The following is a 20819-nucleotide window of genomic DNA, read 5'->3' as shown; positions in this document are numbered from 1 at the left end:
CACTTGGGCCTAATCTCATACCTTTATTCACCACTACAAGCTGGACGTCACTTTCAGAGGTAGAGCAGCCTTTGGCTCCGCAGTGCTCCGGAACATCCTTCCATGATGGCCGCCCAAGATTCAGGTAGCTGGGGACTCTGTCCCACAGGTTGCTGACAAATGAAGTCCCTACTTCAGATTAAGAAGTTATGTACTCACCATAACGTTCCATCTGAGTAGGTGACTTCATTGGTCTGTAACCATCCCCCCCCCCCTCCTTCCCCCTGGCCTTCAGAAGAGTTAGATGATAGTATTATTCCTGCCTTTTCCTTTTTGGGATACCTTTTCAGGTATATAGGAGGGCAGACTTGATCTGAGGTCAATTGGGGTTGGCAGGGGATTATGGGTGAGGGGAGGAGCTAGGAGCTCAGATCCATAGCTGTATAAATAGTTGCCGGCTCGGATCTGATATCTGATCCAAGACCCACAGGTTGCAGACAAATGAAGTCACCTACTTGGATGGAACGTTATGGTGAGTACATAACTTCTTATTTGCCTAGGGTACACAGTAAACGAAAAGAAATCAAAACTAGTGCCCTCTCAAGAGATAATATTCCTGGGTGCAAGCTGAAATACAACTGCCCAGATGGCTTATCTCACGCCAGACAAAGGCAACAGACTCATTTATTTCAAATGATGGCAACAAAGACCCAGCTCCCTGCAAGAAAAATTCTGCAGGCCCTGGGGTTCATGGCATCCTGCATTCTACTAACTCCATATGCAAGACTGCATATGAGGAAACTACAGTGGTATCTATGAAGTGTCTGGACTCAACATTGCCGCAGCCTGGAAACAATAGTAACTATAATTCCCTGTTCTACAGCAGGAGTTTCGATGGTGGTCCAGGGCCTGTCACCACAACAGGGGACAGCCCTTCACCTTACCCACAGCCAGGCAGACAATGGATGCATCGGATTATGCCTGGGGGGCACAAATGGCAAGAAAATGTTTTCCGGGCACGTGGCCCAAGGAACAAATGCATCCTCACAGCAATCAAAAAGAGATTTTAGCTGTACAGAATGCCCTGACACTAAGCAGAAATCTCATGGATCTGCACGAATGGAAACTAAATCCACAGGTCTTCAGCATAAGGAAATGGGGATGCCCAGACAGATCTTTTTGCCTCCCCTCACGACTGCCAACTACAGAAATTCTGCACAAGAACTTATCACTCAAGCATGGAAAGTGGATGCTCTTTCATTCAGATGGAAAATTCTGACAGTTTATGCCTTCCCTCCACTGTTTCTTCTTCCCAAGGTACTCCTAAAAGTCAAACGAGAAGCCAAAAATGATCCCGATTGCCCCAGACTGGCCACGCCAGCACTGGTACCCAATCCTAAAGAGCTTGTCTCAAGGCCCAGCCTGGCCTTTACCTCAAAATCCTCATCTTCTGACTCAACAAAACAATCTGATTCTACAGTCAACTCGGAACCTTAAATCTGGCTGCATGGCAGATAATAGTCACTCGGACCACACCTGTCTCTAAAGCTGTTATGGATGTCATTTTAGAAGCCAGGAGGCCCAGCACTAAAATCTTATGCAGAAAAATGGAAGAGATTCTGTGCTTGGAACCAGGCACAAGGACTCAAACCACTTGTTCCAAATATACCTCAGATTTTACAATACCTAACTTGAGATGCTGGACAAAGGCTTATCCTTTTCATCTAGATCCATGCCTCTGCCATTTTAGCTCATTACAATACGGAACCTCCTATTTTTTCGCATCCACTGCTAAGGCAGTACTTCAGAGGGGCAAGAAACATAAGACCCCCAAGGAGAGCACCAGTATCTACTTGGGACCTCAATTTTGTATTAGAAAAGCTCACACTGCTTCCTTTTGAGCCAGCCAACACAGCTGATATAACTCATCATAGAAAAAATGCTCTGCTCTTAGCAATAACTTCAGCAAGAAGAGTCTGAGTTACAGGCATTAATGGCAGTGGAACCTTTCATCATTTCTCATCAGAACAGGGTCTCGCTAAGGACAAACCCAACATTTATGCCAAAGGTGGTTTCCAGTGTGGCTCTTAACCAAACCATTCATTTGCCAACTTTCTATCCAAATCCCCAGAAAAAAGGAGAGACTTCTGCACACTTTGGATATACACAGACCGCTACGATTCTACTTGGACAAAACAAAAGCTTTCAGAAAAACTGAATAACTGTTTGTAGCTTATGCTGCAGGATCACAAGGAAAGCCCATCTCAAAGCAGACACAAAATAGATAGGACTGCATTCGCTTCTGCTATGCACAACATGGCAAATCAGTGCCTAAGGGCATAAGACCACATTCTACCAGAGCAGCAGCCTTTCTCAGGAGTACCAACCAAAGACATTTTAGAAGCTGCAACCTGGAGTTCAGTGCACACTTTCACCAAGCACTACCACTTACTTCTCTGCTCTAAATCCAGAGCAAGCTTTGCCACTGCAGTTCTGCAGGGCCTGGTAGCCTCTCCTAATCCTTTTTAGGCCCAGCCACCCAACCTCAGCTTTGGGATTCAACCCAAGTGTAATGACTGCAACAGTGAAACACTAACATCTACAGTAGATGTTAGTGTGTTCACTGTTGCAGTCCAGGTTACCCACCCACCATCCCCCTTTTCATTGCTGGGACCTTTCTGTACTAACTCTCTACAACCTATGTGATGTATTTGCTTGTAGATGAAGGAAATGTTTAATGTTAATCGTGTTACCCTGCTGCAGTCATCACACTTGGGTTATCCTGTCATCAGGCTGTCCTGCAGTCGGCCGGAATTCCAAAGTCTTGGTCCGGCATTGGTTGCTGTCTCCTCATCCCTGACGTCAGTGCGCCAGGGGTATATATTGCAACCGACGCCATTTTCTTCAGTCTTCCTTGCCGCGCGGTGCCTGAAGCAGAAGCAGTTCGCAGTTGCCGGTCAGCAGACTCCTGAGATATTCGAATTCCAGACCGAAGTCTTCTATAAAGCTAAGTACCCCGTTGGGGAAACTTTTCTTGCCTCAGACAGATGTCAGAAAAAGTTCTTGTGGGAAGCAAATACCTCAAGGATTTAAATTCTTACTGCATACTTTTTTCCAGCCTTTCCTATTTGGGGGCACCTGACATCTGGGGCAAGAAAAACTGAAGAAAATAGTCTGTTGCATCTTTTATACCCCTGGCGCACTGACATCAGGGAAGAGTTGACAACAGACGCCAGACCTAGACTTTGAAACTCGGGCCAACTGCGGGTAGCCTGCCAGCAGGATAACCAAAGTGTAATGACTGCAACAGTGAATACACTCTAACATCTACATTTATGGTAGGTACACTTTATCATTTGATCTTTAACCTGTGATTCTTAGTCACCGGGTGAAGGGTTTGGATCAGATAGCTGATCCAATTTGGATGTATACTATAGCTCTAGGTTCTGAAAAATCTAAGCTCCTTCCAGAGTTTCTCCTGTTAGCCTGGAAAAAAGGCAGGGGTTTCTATTTGCCCTTTTGACTTACCATCTCTGACAAACTAGCAGGGTTTAAAAGTGCTGCGTATGGACATAAAATCACATTTTCTGATATCCACACGGAGTGTTTGCTTGAGGGGGCCTCTCTCCCTTGGACTCTTAATTTGTGCTGGTTTCAATCCGTGTTGGCTAGTTGACCAAACAAATAAGCTGATCCTCAAGGGTCTCTCACCTTCTGGTTCTCCAACTTCAGGGGCTCAAACCCCCGCCAAGAAACAAAAAAAAGTCCCTGGACAGATGTTCTTCCTTGCCCTATGAGCCTTCTTGCAAGTCTGCCAAAATTTCTGATCCAAAGACCTTGGATCAGTGTCACGAAGAAATGGTCGAGCTCCAGTCCCAGAGGCTCTGTGGAGCCCATTACTTCGAGACTAGTCACCACTGCTTCAGTCCCCTGGATCAACCTCCAGTGCTGCCTTCTGTTGCTTCGTCCACAAACCCCTCCTGGAGCGCCTCTAAGGCTAAGGTTGAGTGTTTTAGGTTCAAGGCACAAACTCAGCTGGAGGGGGGGGGGGTTGCCCGCTCTGTCCCCTGTTGGATCTGGTAGCCAGCAGCCTTTTGTTTCCATCTCTCCGATCCAACCCCCAGCTTCTTGAGTTGTCTGGTCCGAGGATCCCAAGAGCTAACAGGTATGGTTACCTGGATTCCAGTTGCCCTGGGTAGTTAGGCTTGACAGTCTTATTGGGATGACTCTCGGAGCCTTAGCACGGTCGTTGGGTCTGAGGGTTTTTGTCAGCTGCGAAGTTCTTGGAGCTCTCTTCCCATTGGCACTTGATAGTTCAGCTCCAACTCCCGTCTCCGGATCTGGTAATGATGGGGACTTGTAGAGTTTCTTTGCCCACAGCATCAGCTCTGAGGGTTCCTTCGTATTCCCATTTGCCGTCTGTATTCCAGGTGGTGGAAAGGGTTCTCTCTGCCCCTAGAAGAGTAGATTTTCCCTCGGATCCTGGTCCCTCCTTAGGAGAATTTGTGTAAGAGTCATCCTTTGTCTCCTCCCGGACAGGCTGCTCAGAGTTTCATTTGGAACACCTACCTATGAAAAATCTTTGATTGGATGGGTAATAGGAAATTCACCCCGAGGATCACTTCTGTGGTTCTGCTTGACAGGGGCATAGGAAAACAATTTTCTTAGATGGCGAAAGCCAGGGTACCTTTTTGGCTAGGCTTGTATAGGCCCTAGGGCCAATAGCCTAGTACCTACCTATGAAAATTCTGTGGAAAGAGTCTTCAGATACCTCCATGGAGCACCCCACCAAGGAGGTTCTTCATAAGAGTATGTGCAAAAGGAGAAATGTTGATTCCTCGCCGGAATCACTCACTGATCATCTATTTGGAGGAGGGGGAAGGGTCCCCAAGATCCCCACTGGAGGATGTTTAATTTGGAGACTACATGGAAATCCTGTGCCATAAAGGTGGGTGGACCGCCCAAAACCTTAACCCAGATGAGCCAGTGTTCCTGGATGCCTTTGGGTCAGGCCCGTTTACCCTCTTAACCTCATCTCTGCAGCGCATGGAAAGAGACCAATTAGAACCCATCCTCAAATGACTGGACAGGATCCTTGGCCCCCCTTCAGATAGACCCCATTGAGCTAAGGGTGACCCTGTTAATGCCATCTTGGTTGCAACAGCAACCAAGAAGGAGTTGGCCTAGAAAAGCTCCTGCCCCCCCCCCCCCCCAAAACAAGGAGTTTTTGGTGGTGGACAGGTTTGGGAAGTGAGTATATGCTTCAGCTACCTTCACTTTGCGGGTGCTCAACTGTTTGGCACGTGACCAGACTTCAGAGACATGGTAAAGGAACTCTAGTCCTGCCCCAGGGTCCATGTCTGCAGAGGGGCAGAAAACCTTTTCTTCCAGAATTGCTGCCCTCTTGTGTATAGTATGTCAATGAGGCTAGTCTCTCATGCGGAAGAGGATGCCTCACAGGCGGCCTGTTCTGACATTGCTATAAGGCATCACGCCTGGATGCAACTCTGATTTCACAGAACCCTTTAAGGTATCTCTTACTAGTGCCACTTTTGATGGATTATCTTTGGTCCCACAGTTGAGATTAACTGTGTGAAGGATGGGAAAACCTCGTCTGCCGTTGGAATCCATTGTGGTACCTACCCTTCAACAGTCCTTTTCCAGGAACCAATGTGGTGGCAAGAAGTTGTGGTTCCAAATATCTCAGACCTTTCCAGGAATCACATGGAGGCCTTTCCTCCAGAGGCAGAGGTGGAAACAGTACTAATGGCAGATGCCACCCTCGTGGCAGAGGGGGGGGTCCCATAAATCAGGATTCTCTAGATACCTTCTAGGACAGACAATCAGCGATCCTGATGGATTGCTTGACTTGCTAGTCTCTGCAGGCAGTCGGGGGATGTCTTTCTCTATATCCAACAGCCTGGGAAGCCATCACAAATGACCGTTTAATGTTAAACATAATATCCAGAGGCTGTCATTTACTTTTTCCAAAATCCTCCTACGTTCCACCCAGTCAGGGGAGGCTGCAGCCTTAGGAATTTCAAAGCTGCTCAGTCATCCAGACCATCCCCCCCAGACTGGTTTGGATCAAGCATCTGTTCCAGATTCTTTTTAGTGCTCAAGAAAATGGGGGACCTCAGACCCATTCTTGATCTGACAAACTTGAACAAGTCTGTTGCCTGTTTAAAGTTCTGAATGGTCACAATTAAGTCCATTCTGCCCTTCCTGCAGAAAGGCTACTGGATGTGCCTGATGGACCTTCAGGATGTGCACGGTCACATCAAAATGAACAGACGGCCCAGAAAAATTCTCCATTTCTGGCTGGGAGCCAATCATTACTAGTCCAGGGTTACTCCCCTTTGGTCTCTACAGCCCCCAGGGGTTTCACGAAATCCATGACAGTAGTGGCAGTTCACTTGAGACTGCAAGGATTCCATGTGTTTCCCTGTCTGGACGATCGGCTTCTCACTGCTCCCACCAGGCATTTACTCCTCTAAGACTGGGATAACCTACTTCAGCTAGCCTCAACCTTGAGCATCTTCATCAACCTAAAATTACATATACATCCGGTACAGGTGATGGACTTCATTGGAGCCCATCTGGATACTACACATTGCTTAGCTCTTCTGCCCCGTGGACAGGGTCTCCATACTCTGACTTCATGTCGGATTCTAGACATTCCTTTGCCTCCAACTTGTCTTGTCCTGAGTGTTGGGATCTATAGCAGCCAGCATAACTTATTCCTACACCTCGTATTCACACCGGAGTTCTTCAGTGAACTCTAGCAGTTCAATGGTACCTTTTTTATTCTCTAAACCATCCAGTCAGTCTCTAGTATGCAAGGACTCCCTTTTCTGGTGGCTTCAATTACAGGTTCTAGAACAAGGTTGTCCCTTTATCCTTCTTGCCCTCCAAAGGCCACGGTGACCATGGATGCCTCTCAGCTTGAGTCGGCGGGCTTTCTTTGTCACAGTCCAAGGCACCTTGTCCCTTTTAGAGACCATTTTGCATATAAACATTTTGGAGATGGGTGGTGCTTAGCGTTGCAAGCCCTTCGTTCCTCTGGAACAATTGCAGTTCAAACAGACATGTCCATTGTTTGGTACTTCAGCAAGCAGGGAGGAACAAAGTCTTAACCCTCCCCCCTCATGTCAAGAGGCCCTGGAATTGTTTCAGTGGGTGATCTCCAGCCACTTTCTAGTGGCAATGCGTATTCCAGGAAGTTAAACATTTTAGCAGACAGGCTGAGCAAAATCATTCTGATGCCTCCCGAGTGGTCTCTGAACCCTTTAGTGGCAAACATGATCTTCCAGAAATGTGGTCAACCTTGCTGCGATCTCTTCTCCTTCCAACACCAAATGTAGCAAGTTTTTTGCCCTTATCCCTCCTCTGGGATGGTCAGTGAGAGCTGCTCTAGTCCATGCTTGGCCCTCTGGTTTGCTTTGCTTACTCCCCTCTTCCTTGCAATTCCCAAATCTCTTCAGAAAGAGCAGAGCTTGAGGAGCAAAGTTATCATCGTTGCTCCCTTTTGCCCTTGACAGGTGTGGTTTCCTTTCCTTTGGTCTTTAGTACATTCACCATGGGCCCTGGATCCCATTCTGGATCTCTTCCCATCCCTCAGGACATCCTCACCCAGATCTGTCCAACCTGAAATTGACCACTTGGTTACTCCAGTCCCATGGTTTAGAAGTCTTGGGCTTTCCTCCCCGGTTAGAAGTTTAAGTAGCAGCACTCAAAGCTTCCCCTGGGAAAGTATATAACAGCAAGTAGGTAGAGTTCCCCTGTCATTTGGACCCACTGAAATCAAGTGGATCCTTTTACGGCTCCCATTACTGCGGTTAGATTTAATGCCGAGTTTTCATAGCAAAACTAGCTTTACCACTGTGAAGGTACAACTGGCAGCTATCTCTAACTTCCATGTTGGATTACTCTTAGCCTCTTCCAAGTTGTGCAAAACTTTTCTCAAGGGCACATTTCTTCATCCTCCCTTAAGGATCCCAGTCCTCCTTGGGGCCTTACCACTGTCTTAAAAGCTTTGGTTGCATCTCCCTTCAAACCAGCAGCAAAGGTTGATTTGAAGCTAGTCATGGAAAACTGCTTTCTTAACCATCAGTTCAGCTAAGAGTGTCTGTACTTCAAACATTGTCCAACAAACCACCCTATTTGGTTTTTCACAAAGATAGTTACGTTGCATACCTACCGTTCTTTCCTGCCCAAGGTTATTTCTGAGGCTGACATTTAACCGGGTTATTAATCTTAGTTTTCTATCATAATTTCCAAAACAAAGAATGAGTTCCATGTGCTAGATGTGCATCAGCAATTAACGTTTTTATTTGGGTAGGACTAAACACTTCAGAAAGTCGGACCAGTTTTTTGCATCATAAGTCTGAATGTGAAATCAATTTCCAAAGTTACTCTGGCAATTTGGATTACAAGCTGCATTTCACTGGTTTACTGTTAGAGGAATACCCTTGCCTGTACCCTACAAAGCTCATTCCACTAGGTCAGTATCCACTTCCGCTGCTTTCTGGTCTATAGTTTCTGTTATGTGCTCTGCAGTTACTTGGTAAAATTCACACACTTATATTTCACTATAATTTGGACATTTCCAGTAACAGGGCATACTTTTGTTCTGCTGTGCTGCAGAATGTCCTTTCATAATGGCCTCCCAAGATTTTTGTTGGGGGTTCTCCCACATGTTGAAGTTCAAATGAAAAACAAGTTTATGTAAGTTACGCATTTATCATAACTTTCCATCTGAGGTGCTTTTTCATTTGCCTCTAACCTTCCCTCTCTCCAGCCCCCTTACAATTTCCTCTCCTCTGGTGATCTGGTGGATGATTTTGGTCACTCCTGTATCTGTTTGAGCTCCTGAAGTACCCTTCCACTTGTTCATGGTCGTATGCTTTTGCCTGCATATTAAATATATGCAGATATAGATGTGTGTAAACGTTTATCCATATCTGTATGTAACAGTTACCTTGTGAGCAGAAAACCTGAGGGATGAAGGGAAAGGTCATTATAGGTAGGGGAGGAGCTCAAATTTTCAGATCCTAGAGCTGTAGTCTATGGCAGTCTGATTTGATATTGGACCTGAACCCTTTGCCCAATGACAAGGTAGTATTTGGAGACACGGGTTAAACGCAAATGAAAAAGCAACAACTCAGATGGGATGTTATGGTAAGTATATAACTTTTTTTGGTAAACTTGCATAACTGTACTCTGACAACCCTCTTTTAGGACACGAGTTGTGTTAACTGCCAGACAGTACCTGAACATTTTAGACACCATGATATTACTGGTGTACATCACCATAGTACAGATGACACTAAAATGGCTTGTAAGAGGCACCTGCAACCAACTGTCTCAGTCTCGAGTGCATGCCATCCCCAGTCTGCCTTCCAGTCAAGGAGGAACTGGAATGTGGGGTGCCACAAGTGCAAGAGAGTGGGCAGTATTCAGACTATTGTAAAAACTAACATTCAGATGCATCCAGCAGTGTGGTGCATTTGCACCTGTCCCGGAAACCAGGGGAGAGGAACTGGCATGCAGATTTTAAGGAAATATCAGAGCCTTCGGAGCGGTCAAGACAGCCTGGTTCTTTTGAACTCTGTTATAAGGGGAATTTGCTGTCTCTGTCTTAGTAAATTTACAGGCCTGGGAACAGGTTACAGTTTTACCCACACAGGAGAGCTCTGGCAGTCCCCATAAGCAGGCATTCAGTGGATCCATTCAAGTGAATGCCAGACAGTGAAGTATTTGTAGATCTCTGGACAAATGGTGGTTGTAGCAGAGATGGCCAAATAGCATGAGAACTTGCCTTCAGAATACTAAACATGCAGGCAGGCTTGGGCTGTGGTAACTGTCTCCCTGAAGTGGAGGTATTTGTGTTCTCTCCTGTACCCTGGGAGATTGAAAAAAAAACTAGGCAAAGGCCATAAGTGTTTAATTGCCCCTTCTGGTCAAAACTGCATTGTATGTTCATATAGATCAGTGTTGCTATATTTTAAGCTAGTGGGGTCCTACCAAGCTTAACTGTGCTTTTGTCAGGAGCTCAGTAAGACATGGAAATTTATCGTCTCACCTTTATTGCTACTGAAGTGCTTTCCTTTGGCAGGCCACATTGAAATGTTATGTCCACTAATGGTCCTTCAAGGCTGGAAAGGTTTTACTAAATCAGTTTGATGAAAACCTGCATTCAATTTTTTGGGGTTCTCCCTGGGACATTGCCCCAACTCCCCCAGTGCTCCATGTCCAAGCCAGGTTTACCAGCTTATCTCCTACCCCTTGGACTTTGGATCCTAAATGTTTCCTACCCCACTCTTCCCTCCCCCATACTAATCTTTCAACCACCCATCACTAAAGGGAGCTTTATCAAATACCCATCTCCTCCCTGCTGGTCCATCAGTTGCATGAGACTAATCTAACTGGAGTTGACTGGACCATAATAGGGGCTTTATCCTTTTGCCACCAGTATCAGGGAAGGGGTAAATGAGGGATGTTCTTCATCTCACATTGCTGCAGTCCTTACACTTGGGTAGTCCGCTGTCCTCGGTCGGCCCGAATATCAAAGTATAAGGCTGACGTAGGTCAAGGCGCATTTGACTGACATCAGGACGTCAGGGTACAAATGCGCATGACCGACGTCATATCCTCAGTCTTTTTTGCCGCATGGTCCGATGCAGAAGCAGTATTGCAAGTGCCGGTTGGCGTTCTGAAATTTTTCGTTTTCGGAGTTTCAGACAGAGTCAAAGTTGGCTAAGTACCCCGTTGGGGAATATTTTAGTTTTTTCTTGCCTCAGTGGTTTACCGGATGTCAGAAAAAGTGAATAATTGTATTTCTTGTGGGAAACAGATACCGCATAGAGACTATCATACTTTGTGTATTCCTTGTTTAGGGCCTGAGCACGACGTTGTTTGGTGTCGCTCTTGTGCTAGATTTAATAAGCGCACTATAAAGAGAAGACTAGATTGTGCCAGGTTAGTCTTTGGGAAGCGGTGCAATTATAAAATGCTGTCGGATGCTCCGACGCCCGCTTCTTCAAAGAAGCGCAAGGACAAAGCAGTGAAGCCTAGGTTAGAAGAACCGTCAGTTCCGGACGCCGGTTCTTTAGAGGTGTCGGTGGAGCCGGTGGTTCCACCGGAGGTTTCTTTGGGATCCCAGGGAGAGACCTTGTTGTTGCAGGATGTGGCCTCTCAGGAGGCAGGTCAGGCTGATGGGGCTTCTCAGGTTACTATACTCCCCTCCCTGCCTAGGGTTGTTAGGCCTTCTCCTTCTGTTTCCAAGGCTTCTCCTAGAGGCAGGCCAGGTTTACCTTCAGTTGGTGTCACCCCTAGTTCTTCTGGAACTGTGCCCAAGAAGCATATGCTTAAAATGGCAGAAGATTTAATTACTCTGATTACGGGTTCTTTGCCTCCTCCTGATAAGAGGCCTAGGGTGGAGCCTGAGCTAGGGAGTTTTGAGCAGGCTTCGGATGTTTCAGAGTCTTCGGCTGAAGACTTGCAGGAGTACTCTCCTTATTCTGATTCTGATGTGGATGATTCTACTCCTTCTGCTTCTCCTCCTGAGGATTTTTCTTTTTCAGAAACTCTTCATTCCATGAGGGAGCATTTTAAGTGGGAAGGTCAGGACTTCTCTGATTCCAGGAAAAGGCTTAGGGAATTTTTGTTTTTACCCCAGCATAGGCCTTTGGCTATACCTCCTGTTTTGGATGTAGTGGAAGATGTTTTTACAGAGGCTTCTCTTAATCCTGATTCTTTGCCTCCTGCTCCTGTTAAACCGGATAGGTATTACAGGGTGCCTGAAGTTCATAAGTATCTTTTAAGAGTCCTAGGGCAGACCCAGAAACTGTTAGCCAGGGGCCTAAAGGTGTTAAGGCTTCTGTTGTCAAGAATCCGGTTCCTGCAGATAAAGAAGCCAGGGCCTTGGATAGATGGGGAAAGAAAGTTTATACTTCCACTCTAGCTATGAGGGCTTTGAATTGCCAGTTTCACATGTTAAAATACCAAAACTATCTCCTTTCACAGTTGAAGTCTAAGGTTGATGCTCTGGCGGAAGGTATTGATTGTAAAGAGTTACAAGATTTAGTACATGTTTCTGAACAGGTGGGTAAGCATTCTTTGCAATGTGGTTTTGATGCTGTACAGGCCTCGTCTAGGGTGGCTGCCACTGGGTCAGTTCTTCGCAGGCATGCCTGGCTGAGGGATCAAAATTTATCTGACCATGTTAAAACAAGGATTTTAGATGCTCCTTTAAAATCTGATGTGTTTGGTTCTCCTGTTGAGGCAGTTTTAAAGAAAATGGAAGACAAGGCTAAGTCTATGCAGACTGTTAAAGATTTTTTGCAGGTTCAGCCTCCAAAGTTTAGTAGAAATTGGCCTGCTAAAGGGTGGACGTATCCTTCTTATGATTCCCAGTCTAGGGGTAGATCTAGACGTGGTAGGGGCAGAGCTCAGGGCTCTTTCAGGCCTAGAACAGGGAGTTCACCTGCACAGTCTTCAGGTGAGGGCAGGGGTCAGTCCTTTCGTAAACAGACCCAATGACCTACCTTTTCAGCTGCCAGAGCCTTCTCGTCTGGCAGCACCTTTGGGAGGAAGGTTGGCACTTTTCAAAGAAAATTGGAGTTTAATTACCCAAGACAGATGGGTATTGGATATCATACACCAAGGTTACAGGTTTTATTTCCATACCTTGCCTCCTTTCAGAGGCATGCCAGACATTCCACCTCAACAAAGAATAGAGGCTCACAAGCAAATTTCTCTGTTACTTCAACTAGGGGCCATACAGCCGGTCCCTATGCCAGAAGTGGGCCTAGGATTTTATTCTCGCCTGTTCCTAGTACCAAAGAAGGGGAACACGTGGAGACCAATTTTGGATTTATCTATCCTCAACACTTATCTGGACATTCCCAAGTTCAAAATGTTGACGTTACAACAGCTTTTACCTCTGCTGGGCAAAGATCATTGGATGGTAACTTTGGATCTCAAGGAGGCTTACCTTCATGTTCCTATCAGACTAAGTTGAAGGAAGTATCTGCGTTTTCGAGCTGGGACTTCTCACTATCAGTTCTCTGCATTGCCCTTTGGCTTATCTACTGCCCAGAGTGTTCACGAAAGTTCTGGCTCCAGTGATAGCTTTCTTCAGGCTAAAAGGAATACAGATCTATCCTTATTTGGACGACTGCCTGATTCTGGCTCAAGGAAGGGAAGAGCTTCTTCATCATTTGGAATGTGATAGCAGTGCTAAGATGCCTGGGGTATTCTGTGAACGAAATAAAGTCCAGTCTAGTACCCTCTCAGGACATGTGCTTTCTGGGTGTAAGACTGAATACAGCATCCCAGATGGCCTTTTTAACCCCGGACAAACAAGAGTCTTTCCCTTTACTTCCATCAACTATCTCATCAGTCCGGGCTGACTGCAAGGACAGTCCTTCAAGCCTTAGGGTTCATGGCATCTTGTATTCTGGTGCTTCCCAATGCCAAACTGCATATGAGGAAGCTACAATGGTATCTCAAAATGTATGGACACAGCACTGCCAGGATCTGGACACTGTCATTCAAATAATACCTTGCATTCAAAAGGAATTTTTGTGGTGGGCTCAGGAATGTCACCTAAACAAGGGACTCTCTGTGACCCGCCAGAGGCGAGTCAGATTTTAACGACAGATGCCTCAGACAAAGCTTGGGGAGCTCATCTAAATGGAAAGTGGATACAAGACAAGTGGCCTGCCAGACTACATCTACATATCAACCTGAAGGAGATGTTAGCAGTCCAGTTTGCATTAATAGCTTTCAAGGATTTACTTCTTCCAGGGCAGGTGTTGATTCTAACAGACAACACAACTGTCATGTGGTACATCAACAAGCAAGGGGGAACACATTCTTATCCTCTATGCAGGCAAGCAGTGATTTTGTGGGAGACTGCTCTCAGTTTACAGCTCAATCTTCAGGCAAGGTTTCTGCCAGGAGCACAGAACTCCTTAGCAGATGTGTTGAGCAGACGAATTATGGATCCCCACGAGTGGAAATTGGATCCTCATGTATTTCAGAAATTGAGTGTCATGGGGAACTCCAGACATAGATCTGTTCGCTTCTCCACTAAACCATCAGCTGCCAAAGTTTTGCACAAAAAGGTTTCATCCCACAGCTTGGAAAGTGGATGCTCTTTCTTTCAATTGGAGCAATCTTCATGTGTATGCCTTTCCACCTCTGCCTCTCCTCTCAAAGGTACTTCTAAAGGTCAGACAGGACAAGCCAAGGATGATTTTAATAGCTCCAGATTGGCCTCGACAGCACTGGTACCCATTACTGAGAAGTCTGGTACGGAAGCCTCCATGGCCTTTGCCTTCGATTCCACACCTGTTGTCACAGGACAGCCATTTGCTCAATGTCAAACTTCACTCTCTTCACCTAACAGCCTGGCATATTCTGTTTTGAATCAGAGGGTCTCAACTTCCACAACAAGTTTTGAATGTGATTTTGGAAGCTAGAAGGCCTAGTACAAGGAAAGTGTACGCAGATAAATGGAAGAGATTTTTATTTTGGAGTGCAGCGAAGGATTTTGATGTTTCTGAGCCTAATTTAAGTGTGGCTCTTCAATATCTTACTGAGTTACTGGACAAAGGTTTGTCCTTCTCTTCTATTAAGGTTCATGCTGCAGCAATTTCAGCTCACTATGAATGTGACCCTCCATTGTTTTCTCATCCTTTGTTCAAGCAATTTCTTAGAGGGGCAAAGAATATAAGACCCCACGAAGAGCTCCTACTCCTGCTTGGGATCTCAATTTTGTGTTGGAGAAACTTACTCTACAACCTTTTGAGCCTGCAGCTACTTCTGAGTTGAAATATTTATCATGGAAGACTGCCTTTTTGTTGGCCATTACCTCTGCAAGAAGGGTTTCTGAATTACAGGCCCTTATGGCGGTTGAGCCTTTCTTGATTTTCCATAAGGATAGGGTATCTTTGCGTACTAATCCTTCCTTTATGCCTAAGGTGGTTTCTAGTGTGGCTTTAAACCAAACTATTCATTTGCCTACTTTTTATGCAAATCCCCAAAATAAAGGGGAAAAGATTTTGCACACTTTAGATGTACACAGGCAGTTGCGATATTATTTGGACAGAACTAAAGGGTTCAGGCAGTCTCAGCAGTTGTTTGTTTCTTTTGCTTTGAGTTCTCAGGGCAAGCCTGTGTCAAAACAAACTATTTCTAAGTGGATTGGGTTTTGCATTGCTTTCTGTTATTCCCATCATGGCAAGGAGATTCCAGCTGGGATTAGGCCTCATTCCACTAGGGCTACTGCCACTTGACAGCCTTTTGAGGGAGTGGCAACCAGGGATATTTTGGAGGCAGCTACTTGGAGTTCAGTGCATACTTTCTCTAGGCATTATCACCTGCCACTTTACTCTAAATCCAGGGCCGGTTTTGCCACTGCTGTTTTGCAGGGCATTTTGGCAGCTCCTGCTTCCTTGTAGTTTGGCCATTCTCCCTTACCTCTGCTTTGGGATTCTACCCAAGTGTAAGGACTGCAGCAATGTGAGATGAAGAACATAGTACAGTTTTGTACCTACCATAAATGTAGATGTTCGAAGATCCACATTGCTGCAGTCCAATTTACCCTCCCTCCTTCCCCTCTGCAGTTAGAGGTGGTTGTGTGGGTTGGGTTGTAAATATTGTGTATAATTAGTGCAAGGGTGGTTGGTTGTTTGCTGTCTTTTGGTTTTGACCTTTATTTTTAGGGTCTTCTGACATCTGGGGCAAGAAAAGACTGAGGATATGACGTCGGTCATGCGCATTTGTACCCTGACGTCCTGATGTCAGTCAAATGCGCCTTGACCTACGTCAGCCTTATACTTCGATATTCGGGCCGACCGAGGACAGCGGGCTACCCAAGTGTAAGGACTGCAGCAATGTGGATCTTCGAACATCTACATTTATGGTAGGTACAAAACTGTACTTCACTTAGTTGGGGGTACTGGAGTCTACGATTAGCGTGCATACTAAATTCTATCATTGTCTAGGAAAAGTGAACTTGAGAATCTTGCAGTGTCATGTTTTTCTATGGACTGAAGATTGCTGAGACTTGCTAAGAATCTCCATGTTTTTCTTAGCACTCTTCAGGCACGAGTCAGAGTTCCCTCTTTCTGATTTCCATTTTGAGCAGGTAGGGTAAAGGGGGTGGGGGGGAGTCCCTTTGGAATTTCCTCTGTCTGAACTTTCTGATTCTAAGTTATAATTTTGACATCCCTTTTGAAGATTTTTTTCTGAGCTTTTAAGATGAGAGGTTGGTCAGTGGGAGCAGAATGAAATTCCCATTGCAAAGAAGATGTTTGTTAGATGTGCCTAAATTTGCAGCTGTTCCTCTTTTTTGCTTGCTTTGTTCTCTACCTGCGTCATGTTTGCATAGTAGTCCTCGCCTGCCCCCAAGAAGTTTGTGGTTGTATAGGGTACCTCCAACTTTTTTTCTAACCCCATAGGAGATTAATCAGTAACTTTCACTAAAACTTTCACTAAAACTGCTTCTGCTAAAGAGAAATTTACTGTTTCCAACACCCTTCTTTCTGACAAGGATGGGAAAGATTTTGATAAGTTACTTGTGAGAAGTCACTTATAGCAAATTATTAGGGTTGATGGTGGATTATCTTAATTTGACTTGCAGATGTAGTATTGCATAGGAAATATTCATCAAAAACCAAGGTTGCTTTAAAGAGCCAAAATCTTTTAGATGCAACTGAAGCTACATTTGCACTAATCTCCTCACCACACTTTAGTGTTCCTATCCTTACTAACCTTCAGGCATCAGAAAATTCAAAATGCGAACAAGGCTGTAAAAGTTACTAAATTTGCAGCTAATGCCCCTTTCAGAACTCTCCACTGTATAGCACTAAAAAGTTTAAATTGGTTAGAACTACCCCATCAACTAACATAGCACAGCTTCTTGCAACCTATAAAATTATCCAGAGTTTGCTTGTCCAGCACTAAGCATTCTAGACCACTGGGTTTGCTGCCCCTCATTGGCCTTTCAGGGTTCTTATCTCCCTCAAGCTATATGGGTCCACAGCATTTTGCTTAATCTACTGCTGCAGTGATCTATTAGAATGTCTAATGGTACAGTAAAGTCCTGCTCCTCCCTCTGTGTGAACCTTCTGAAGCTGGTGCAGGGGTTCCCTGATGCATTCCATGCTGCTGGCTTTGTGGATATGACTGCTATTTATTCAGTCATTTCCTCTCTGGTTATGCTAAAAATAATTAGTGATGCATGAAGGCAAAGTAATGTGAAGTCGCACCTAGCTAAAAGGCAGAAATTTGTATGCGGAGCTGAACAGATGTGCTAATGGTTCTACGTTACATACCTGAGCTGTACTGTAGGATTAGCTTTTCTTTGTAGTGGTGCACCTAATCTGTTTCTGCCAGTAGATTCTCCTGCTGGTATCCAGACAACCAATTCATGAAGTTTACTGCACCTCTTGCCTCCAGTGAGAACTGGCACTTCTTATTTTGTAACTTTTTACTGCTTGGAAGGCAGCTTTCCTTATTGCTGTTACTTCTGTTAGATGAGTATCAGAGCTGTGTACTTTGTGTAAAGTACTACGGGGATAAGTTTACTGTAGTCAGCAGTCCCACTTATGCAAAAGGTTGTAGAACCTAACTCCGATTGCACCACAGATAAAGGGGAAAGGATTTACACTTTATGTCCATAGATAATTCTACTTGAGTAAAACCCATAAAACCTGAAGTACATCTGGTTTGTAGAGAACAAGGAGTGATGGCGACAAAAACTTGCCAGATAATTGGCGCATTGTATTTTTTTTTGTTACAAGACACTTTAAAACACTGAAGTCCAGTTTTCTACAAGGGATACAGCAGTAGCTGTATCCATGCCTTAAAGGTGTTCGTATCCAAGAGGTTTGAGGCAGCTAATAGTCCTCTCTCCACACCTTTTGAAGTGTTACTAGCTTGACATTTCCTGGGTAAGAGCAGGATTTTACCCCTGGTGTCTTAAAAGGTATTCTGCTGCTTTTATGCAAGCTAGCTACGCTGCCTAGGAGGACCAACTGAGGTAATCTTTGCTGAGGCTACTGTAGTGATCTGCAGTATTTGTGGTTAGTGTTGCAGTACTGGTTCCCTCCTTCCTGCCTTTCTGTTGCATGGGTAGTTAACCACCAAGATTGCATACCTGCTATTTCCTTCTCTACCTTTCTGTATGTCCTGTACATGTTGGGTAGTCCAAAGGGTCTAGATTCTTCAGGCCAGATTAAATCCTTGGAACGGTTCTTTGCTGGTAGCTTAATTTGTGCTTTACTTTGAGGAGTAAGAAAAAAACTAGAGCTGTGTAGGTGGATTCAGTCTGTATACAAAGTATGAGTGCATCCAAGGTGGTATCGGCCCAGCCTTTAACATTTTCAGTTCTGAAAATCAAGCTGCCTGTTGGGCTCAGCCTGTGGCAGAGATCTGTTTTTTTGAGCATAGCACTGGTCAGACTAAAATCTGCAAGAACATGTACAGTAAGTTGCCTACACTGTAATATGCCAGTAAACATTGTGAAGAATGTCTTCCTAGCAGGAAGTAAAAAAAAAAAATAGACATGCATTAAGCAAAATCTTTATTTGATGTAATAAGTCTCAATTTGGGCTTTACTAATTTTCCAAAACTGATCACTTCAGAACTTCCCCTTGGAAGCATAATGAATGTTTTGGTAAATTCCAACCAAGCTTTTTTGTGATACCTTTGAATCATTAGTGTCTCCAATATTGCTGTACATCTTTTTTACAATATTTAAGTTTTTCTTTGTAGAACATAGTGTGTTTAAAATGTTAGACAATTTATCAGTGATGGTACCTTTGTGAAAGCATTTTTTTTTTGGGGGGGGGGGGGGGCATTTCATCAGCTTTCTTAGCATATTTTTGTTCTTTCCGATTGCTGTTTTGACTGACATTTTTATTTCATCGTTAAATTATTGTCTCTTGGCTCCTAATAGACTACATCTTTCGAGACTGATTTCCGTAACCTTTATTTGTTGGTGGTGGCTTGGACAAATGGCTTTAAGTTGAGCTGTTTGTAGTTTGTGTGAAGTGCATGTGGGAGTAGGAGTCTGATCTCTCGCCAAAGTGTGTGAATGCTCATTGATGTGTATTTACTGTAGGACACTGCTGGAAGTGTGGTGCTGGTGCACATGTAATTTTGACAAACGACTATAGTCATAGCAAGTAGTAGTGTCTCAACCCTTTATTCCCCCCTCCTCCAGAAAAAGTTGGAAACTCTGCCATCTACTTGGGATGCTCTGTGGTCTCTTGGCCGCTAGCAGCGTAAGCAGTCACGGTTTCTAAGTCAGGTGAAATGTGAGTGTTTTTGTACACTTGTGCAGATAACTGAAATGGGTGGTATACTGATGGTAGGTTAAGTATTAGTGATGCTGAATGGCCATCAAGGAGAGCTGTGTTGTGATGTGTGTGTGTGGGGGGGGGGGTGTAGAGTTGTAATGTATTTTTCAGGGTACAGTGGGGGTCATGAGTCAGGGTTCTAAGTGGGGTAGGTAACCCCTCTTGCAGAGTGGCACTTTTTAGGCAGTCGCAGCATGCACACGAACATTTATTCCACCACTATCAGTACAATTTCCACAGAGCCAGTTAGCTGATGGATTTAATTCGGGTCAGGCGTATGCCATGAGAATTATGTAAAGAATTGGGGTGCTGCATTAGCCCATCAAACTTGATCCTCAATTTGGGAAACGGTAGCTTTTCCTTTCGAATGTCTGATAGTAGACCAGGTGGGGGTATGTGTGGCACTTAATATGTTGCAGGAGGTTCAGTTTCAACCCATTCATAGTGCTGGTTTAGTCTGCAGACTTTTAGTATGTGCTGTTCATAAGCAATAGCATGTTTTCTTGGGGTATATATGTATGCAAAATAGCAATGCGATTCCTGGCAGGTCACTATAAGGTCCCTGGAGCAAAGTTGGCAAGTACTGCGTATAATTTAGTGTGCAAGGAGCTAGACTTATTCCTGTAGATTTAAAATAATGCTGAAATGTTGCTGAAGCTGCTTATGGTGTCTTGGTGTACTTTGTACCGGATAGACTTTTTGTTAGTCCGTCCACTGAAAATGCTATTTTATAGGGGAGATGTGGAAGAACTGTGGTTGACTTGCTTAGTCAGTTGGTAAATGAAGGCTGAAGGATTCCAGGTGTGCACCTTTGATTTAATAACCTGGAGCCTTAATCTTCTGTATTAACTGCCAGGCATGTAACCTGAGCAGCACCAGCTGTGTCAAACTTCTGAGCATGAACTGATGCAAATGCAAGTATGTCAGCAGTTTGAATGCTGAGATTTTTGTTGGTGTGCTTAATCTGTTAAGATACACAGGTGATCAGGTATATTTTTTGTCTAATAGTGGCATTCTCTTTATTTGAGCGGTTAACCTCATTTCCATACATTTTTATTTAGTTTTACATATCCATCATACAGCAGTATTAGAAGTTGCATGGCTCTGAAAGTATATTAAGAATCTGGCACTACCACACGTTTGAGAACCATGTAGAATACCCTTTGCAGCTTGCTCATGAAATCCTTCACCCTTTACGTTGCATTTTTGAAAGTATCAATGTAGTTAATTTTTGGTACAGTTAATCTAAAGCTATGGAAATGGATAAACCGTCTGTATTTCTAAATGTATGCCACTACTTTTAGAAACCTGCTGTAACTGCAGCGTTTGTTTGCCTGCAGCATTTGTGTAGTAAGTGAATCTTGCTGTGTAGTGATTTACTTGTACTCACTGTAAGCTTGGGCGTTTGTAGTACAGATTTGGTAACTTTCCTTTAGGTTTTGCTTTCTCTGGTCTTACAGGAGC

At 44.6% G+C, this 20819-nt stretch overlaps 1 protein-coding gene across 2 annotated transcripts in view; it reads left to right on the top strand.

Moving 5' to 3' along the window:
* Nucleotides 1-20819, top strand: part of BZW1 (basic leucine zipper and W2 domains 1) — a 948791-nt gene that overhangs the window by 81528 nt on the left and 846444 nt on the right. The gene's annotated exons all lie outside the window — the stretch shown is intronic.

Source organism: Protopterus annectens, chromosome 6.part1, assembly GCF_019279795.1.
Source record: "Protopterus annectens isolate FY-2018-M chromosome 6.part1, PAN1.0, whole genome shotgun sequence".
Classification (NCBI taxonomy): Eukaryota; Metazoa; Chordata; order Ceratodontiformes; family Protopteridae; genus Protopterus; species Protopterus annectens.
Note: the sequence above shows the minus strand (reverse complement) of the source record. Positions and strands in the feature narration are given on the sequence as shown.